Here is a 7361-nt window from a genome sequence, read left to right as displayed (position 1 = left end):
ATGCTACAACACACACACACACACACACACACACACACACACACCACACACACACACACACACATACCACACACATACGATGTTTGATGCTTATAGAACTGGTGTGATAATGCAGTTTGAAACGTATATATATTACTACATTTATATATATGAGAAATACATATGAAATGATACTGTATGCTACAATACACACACACACCACACACACACACACACACACATGTATATATATATATATATATATATATATATATATATATATATATATAATATATATATATCTATTATATATATATATATATATATCGATATATATATATATATATATATACTGTATATACATACTTACACACACATACACACATATATATGCGGGTTAAATTAATTGGTACCTAAAATTGATACGTGTATGTTTTTTGGGATGTTGAAATATTTTCTGCTATTCAATCTTAATATTCATAGACAAATTAAAGTAAGCTACTACTGAATTTTAGCCAGTTCATATCTTTTCAGGCTCAAGCAATGGCATGAGTTTGGGGAAACCTGTTTGATACGGCCATTATTATTCTTGGAATTTCCTTTGCCTCTTCAGCAATTTTTAGTTTACAATTCGAAATAAAGTATGAAAATATATTGCTACTTATATTTATTGCAAACTATTTACTTTTGACAAAGTAAAGTTTGTTGACAGTCTAACAAACTACCTGGAAAATGTTCCCAACATCTGCATTAGCATCAAAACAAAATTTTTCATTTACCAATTGCAATATTTTACAGCATTTTACTCTCATCAAACGGCTAGAGAGGGCAAATCTCTTTGGTTGGCAGTGAAAAAAGGTGGTTATGATGAAAGTGGGTGTAATAGGATTAGCACAGCTTAGCAGTCGAGCTATGATGGGGTTACAACAGCGTATCGCAGTCCCAGGGTGAGCGCTTCAGAGCGTGACCTTCGCCCTTGACAAATTATGATGGTCAAATCTGACTGTGCAAGATGAAACAGGAACATAAATGACAATTGAAAACAATAATGATCATCAGCTGCAACCGGCCTGACATTAAATCTTGACAGCAGCATTTATGAAATCAATGATGGCACTTAGCAGACAGATGAGAAACAATTGAACTACTTCAGTAACCCGACTTGACCTAATTTGGCCATCGCCTCTTCCCGAGCTGGGAAAAATAAACAACTACAGAAAACAATGAAGACAAACTTGTTCAGAACATGCTTAACAGAAACAACCCAATGACTACCAACAAAACCTCACTCAATATACAAGAGTTGCTATTTCATTTAGAAATATGTCACATTATTGAAGGAAAACGTGTTGTGAAAAATTATTTAAAAGGATGTAAAGCACTTTCGGTTGGTTCAGGAATATTGAGTGTATGTCAGTAGTCTTTTATCAGGTTTCTGAAGTTTGCTGTCCTCTAAGCTCAGCCTGCTAAAAGTGTTAGACATTCCAGTTGAAGGGATTTAGGTTCAAACTGAGTGAATACTGTGGTAGTAGAAGAGTTGTGGCCTGGAAACTGCTTAATATAGAACCACTACAACAAAAAATACATTGTCAGACAAATTTATCATTGGAGCTCAATACAGAGCATCAGGGGACTTTAAATGAAATATGTTTGTTTTTAAAGGTCTTCAACCCTGTTCCTGGGGATCCACTGTCCTGCTGAGTTTAGCTACAACCCTAATCAAACACACCTGAAGCAGCTAATCAAGCTTCTCAAGACTGCTTGAAAATACTGAAGCAGGTTGGAAATAAACTTTGCAGGACAGTGGGTCCCCAGGAGCAGGGTTGAAGACCTCTCCCCCTTCAAGTGGAGTTGGAAATCTCGTTATTATGAGTTGCAAGCACATGAATGACCAAACAGTCGTATTTACAAGCGGGAAACTCGAAATTCACTGATATATGAGTGTCTGAGCTGTAATAACTGTAATAACTGACAGAAATAAATATTTTCCATCATTTTGAATTCAGTTACTTGGGTTTGTTCACAATATAATTCTTTGTTTTCTTTAGTAGATGTGTCATATTAACAACCTGTTAGCTTAAGTGATTACCTATTATCCTGCAGTGGGTGGTTGTTGGTAACATAAACTACAAAGTAATTATTTATAGTACAAATATCTGGCTAGCCAGACTAACATAAAGCTGAATTAATACAAACTTTAAAACCTTTCTCAGTTAAGAGCCAAAGAGTGCTTAATACAAATGTTAACACACAGTTAAGTTATTTAGCAGAGTGACAACCGCATTCTATAACCAAAATCACACCATCATATTTTCAGGACCCACAACCGTGTTTTTGGCAATGTCCAGATGTGTAAACAGAACTGTAATGAACAATTAGTTGTCTGTCCCCATACAAAGTGAACGCCTCACGCTACATGCGAATGTCTGTTGAATGTTTCTGTGAGGTGTTTCATTAACTTACAGAAACAGGTCTTCTACTGCAGTGGTTACCAGCAGTTTTGTGGTCTGCATATGACTCAAATTCTCCTCAAAGTCTCCACTCGGTTAATTAAGTTCTAAAGGATGAACCCACGCTTAGCTGGACTCATGTCCAAATAACTTTGAAAAAAAATTGTGGTGTTATGAAAGTTGCTGTAATTGTAAATAAAGTTACAGATGATATTCAAGGCTAGCATAAGAACAAAAAAATTAATTCACAATAAGTGCAGTCACATTTATCGTTGCTCGGTGAAAATTCCCAGAAAACAAAAATCCAGTCATTTCCATTGAGATCCATTTAGGAATTTTGCATGAGGATGAATTAAGTTCTCCATGCAGATTTCACTCATGTTCAAGGTGGTCATGCAAATTCTCTGCACTGACCAACAGCAAAGTGCTTGGTTGGAAAGCACTTCATACATTGACAATGAGCAATTGACCTTTTTTGCCTACAAAATTTAGGCCTATCTAAAATATTGCCAGTGTGGCTGCACTCATTTTTACAGCAGCAATTGTTTAAGATTCAAGTAGATTTATTGACATGGTTGAAGGGCTTTATATTTCCAAAGCACTGGTACACTTTAAACTACAGACATATATTTACAGACAATTTCATGTGAATGGAACATTTTGAGAGTTATCTGTTGTAAAAGACTTTTGTGAATCCCACACCGGTACTTCAGTTTTCTTTAAACAACCTTCATCTCTCATCTTCACTTCAAGTCTAAAAGCAACACTACCTTGTTTAAACTTACAAAACTTCTGACCAACAGTTTCCTGGCTTGGAAGAAACAACTCCCAGTTTAGCATGAAAAGACATTTTTAAAGGCTCATTTTCCATGAGTTACAGTTCATTTACAGGAAAGGTAGCAGGGATACACACTTCATCTGAGAGGAGTTCAGAAATTATGTGCTTAAAGGGATAGTTCACCCAAAAATGAAAGTTATGTCATTAATGACTCACCCTCATGTCGTTCCAAACCCGTAAGACCTCCGTTCATCTTCGGAACACAGTTTAAGATATTTTAGATTTAGTCCGAGAGCCTTCAGTCCCTCCACTGAGAATGTATGTACTGTACGGTATACTGTCCACGTCCAGAAAGGTAATAAAAACATCATCAAAGTAGTCCATGTGACATCAGAGGGTCCGTTAGAATTTTTTGAAGCATCGAAAATACATTATGGTCCAAAAATAGCAAAAAAACTACACTTTATTCAGCATTGACTTCTCTCCCGGGTCTGTTGTGAGCGCGTTCACTGTTATCTGCAGTTTAGTGATATCCGGTTCGCGAACGAATCACTCGATGTAACCGGATCTTCTTGAACCAGTTCACCAAATCGAACTGAATCGTTTGAAACGGTTCACGTCAACAAAAAGCATTAATCCACAAATGACTTAAGCTGTTAACTTTTTTAACATGGCTGACACTCCCTCTGAGTTCAAATAAACCAATATCCCGGAGTAATTCATTAACTCAAAACCGTACACTGACTGAACTGCTGTGAAGAGAGAAGTGAAGAACACGAGCCGAGCCAGATAATGAACGAAAGATTGACTCGTTCTCGAGTCAAGAACCGGTTGCATCGGTTTTCGGATCACCGGTAGTGATGGGAAGTGCTGTTCTTTTCCCGCGAACCGGTTCTTTCGGACAGTTTGATTCAATAAACAGGTTGCCGAAAAACGGTTCACACAGTTCTTTTGCGCTCGACGTAATGACTTCATTGGCGATGATGGCCTTGATTCAAGCCTTCGGTTTACCCGCACTCATAACATGAGCACAGAATCAGTTCAGAATCAATCACCAAAAGAACCAGTTCAGTTCAGACGCGCTGTCTGTCAGTCTGAATCACGCATGCGCAGTATCATCAGCTCCTCGGTTCTCGAACCGGACGCGTCCGACAGAAACGGTTCTTGACTCGAGAACGAGTCAATCTTTCGTTCATTATCTGGCTCGGCTTGTGTTCATCTTCACTTCTCTCTTCACAGCAGTTCAGTCAGTGTACTGTTTGAGTAAATGTATTACTCCGGGATATTGGTTTATTTGAACTCAGAGGGAGTGTCAGCCATGTTAAAAAAAGTTAACAGCTTAAGTCACTTTGTGGATTAATGCTTATTGTTGACGCGAACCCTTTCAAACGATTCAGTTCGATTTGGTGAACTGGTTCAAGAAGATCCGGTTACATCGAGTGATTCGTTTGCAAACCGGATATCACTAAACTGCAGTGCTGTGAACGCGCTCACAACAGACCCGGGAGAGAAGACAACGCTGAATAAAGTCTTAGTTTTTGATATTTTTGGACCAAAATGTATTTTCGATGCTTCAAAAAATTCTAACGGACCCTCTGATGTCACATGGACTACTTTGAAGATGTTTTTATTACCTTTCTGGATGTGGACAGTATACCGTACAGTACATACATTCTCAATGGAGGAACAGAAAGCTCTCGGACTAAATCTAAAATATCTTAAACTGTGTTCCGAAGATGAACGGAGGTCTCACGGGTTTGGAACGACATGAGGGTGAGTCATTAATGACATAATTTTCATTTTTGGGTGAACTATCCCTTTAAGCACTGCAATTCAATTTATTCTATAATCTAAAATAAGAGCTCAATGATGCATGTCACCCATCTCCAGCATTCCACTTTTGTGAGGATGAAACTCATACCCACAGGCTGTGAGAATGCCATTCTGTCTCTCATACCCAGATAAAGTGCCCTCCACAAAGAGCAGAGAGCATGACTGACGCAAACTGACTGAAAAAGACATGATGTCTGCTCACAGAAAGCCTGCGTGCGAATTCAGCTTCACAAAAGCTGCATCACTGTACACTAGTGCGTAATCACGCTGTTGTTTGCGGATAAAACATCACGAGTCAATGTCTATTCTTATCTGAGAGAAACAGAGAAAGTGAGTCATGCACATTGGGCTAAGTGGATATTTACTTGTTTCGTCAGGATTTTTACATCAAACATGTTGTGCATAACAAATGTAAATGTATGCATGCTGCTTTTGCTCTCATGATGCATAGTGTCGACTCTTTGCACTGTAAAAAAGAGTTTGGTAAAACCGAACATAATTTCATTAACGAGTAAATTAAAACTATTACTGACTTTAAAGGCCCGATATACTTTCAACCAAAATCAAAGAATGAATCGGTATGATGTCAATTTGGACAAAATCAGGCCAAAACAAAGTAAATTTTCTGTGAAGTCTTGTGAAAATGTCTTGTAAAGCAAAAAGACATAAATGTTTGTATTGAACAAATCCATCAAGACGCTTCAAACCATTCCTTCAAGGTAAAATTCCAGGTAATTCCTTTGCCATCAGTCTCCTCTGTGTCTCTCCATATCACCGTATGCTGTGTATGCTCTTCTGTGTCATCTGTGCCACTAGGATGCACTGTTTCTACGTGTAGTTAGCTTTGATTTGAAATAAAACAACGCATCCTTGTGGAGTGGATGACACAGAGGAGACCGTTGACAAAGGAATTGTTGAAAAAAGTCAGTATTTTTGATTTTTTCACTTACAAAAAGTGTTCCCGTCACTTCATATAACCCAGATTGCACATCTGATGGCAGATGGAGTATTCTGATGACGACCTTCATACCTTTTATGGACCTTGACACTGTTATTTACTTGGCAGTCTATGGGACAGTCACAGGCCTCCCAATTTTCAACCAAAATATCTTAAATTGTGGTCCGAAGACGAACAGAGCTTTTACGGGTTTGGAACGACATGGGGGTAAGTGATTAATGAGAAAATTTCCATTTTGGGGTGGAGTATCCCTTTAACATCAACACACAGCAAATTATCAGTGATGTCAAAACAACAACAGCATGAATAAAGCAAAAACAAAAAACAAAACAACAATCCTATTACAGTAACAGCATAAATGTTGGGGGCTCACAAACCCTAAACAATTCAGCAACATTCTCTAATAAGAAATTAACTGTCCAGTGTTTTTTTTTTTTTTTTTTTTTTTTGTAATTTTTTTTTTTTTTGAAAGTATTTAAATTTAATGCTTTATAAAATGGGCCATCAAAAGACATTGAGAGTTGAACTGTTCTGTCTAGAAACACACCTCCATCAGAGCGTGTTTATATGTGAGGTAGTGGAAACTCTCACGTGCATGTTAAAAACTGCCACTGTTGGTGAAAGAGGAAAAAGTTAGATTGAGCGAAGGAGAGAAAAAAGGGTTGGGGAAAAGGAAACTGAAATGGAAAGAGCTCTTGACCCCCTGCTATTGTCACACTACAGGACGTCATCTTTGATTTGAACATCCTTTGAACTTCTATTTCAAAGCATTTTAGCATCCAAGGACAGTGCCAAACCCAGACCCTTCTGAAAACACGTTGGAAGCAGATGAAACGCCAATGATATGCTTAATTTACATATTACACAGTCTGTCCAATAAAAACATTAGTTACCGAGATGAATAGAGCGCATTATACTGGATGTTATCCATTAGGTCAACCAGCCATCAACCATCTAGCAACTATCGAGAACACCCTTGCATCCACATATTCCGGGTAATCACTGGCAGTGTGAAAGGGGCAAAATCTAGCGACCCGGGAACAATTGCCGGGACACATTACCCGTGTATTTTCCGGAATCGCAGTGTGAAAGGGGCTTTACGGTAGGAAAATACAAACAGAATTTGAGAGACAGGCTTTATTGTTGACATATTTCATCAGTGAGCCACGAGACGGCTGAGCTGTAGCTGCATCGCACGTGACTTTTCCACTCCGAGTGGGAAACATTTATGAGCTAATGTGTAATTAGACGTTACTATTTTCACAGAGCTCTGCCCTACAGGAGCTGCTGTTTGAACTCCCTGTGCCAGGAAACTTAGGGGCCATCCTTATGGCTTTGGGTTCTTGCAGTTAACTTTAAATAA

Source organism: Cyprinus carpio, chromosome A15 (genome assembly GCF_018340385.1).
Source record: "Cyprinus carpio isolate SPL01 chromosome A15, ASM1834038v1, whole genome shotgun sequence".
NCBI classification, from domain to species: domain Eukaryota; kingdom Metazoa; phylum Chordata; class Actinopteri; order Cypriniformes; family Cyprinidae; genus Cyprinus; species Cyprinus carpio.
Note: the sequence above shows the minus strand (reverse complement) of the source record.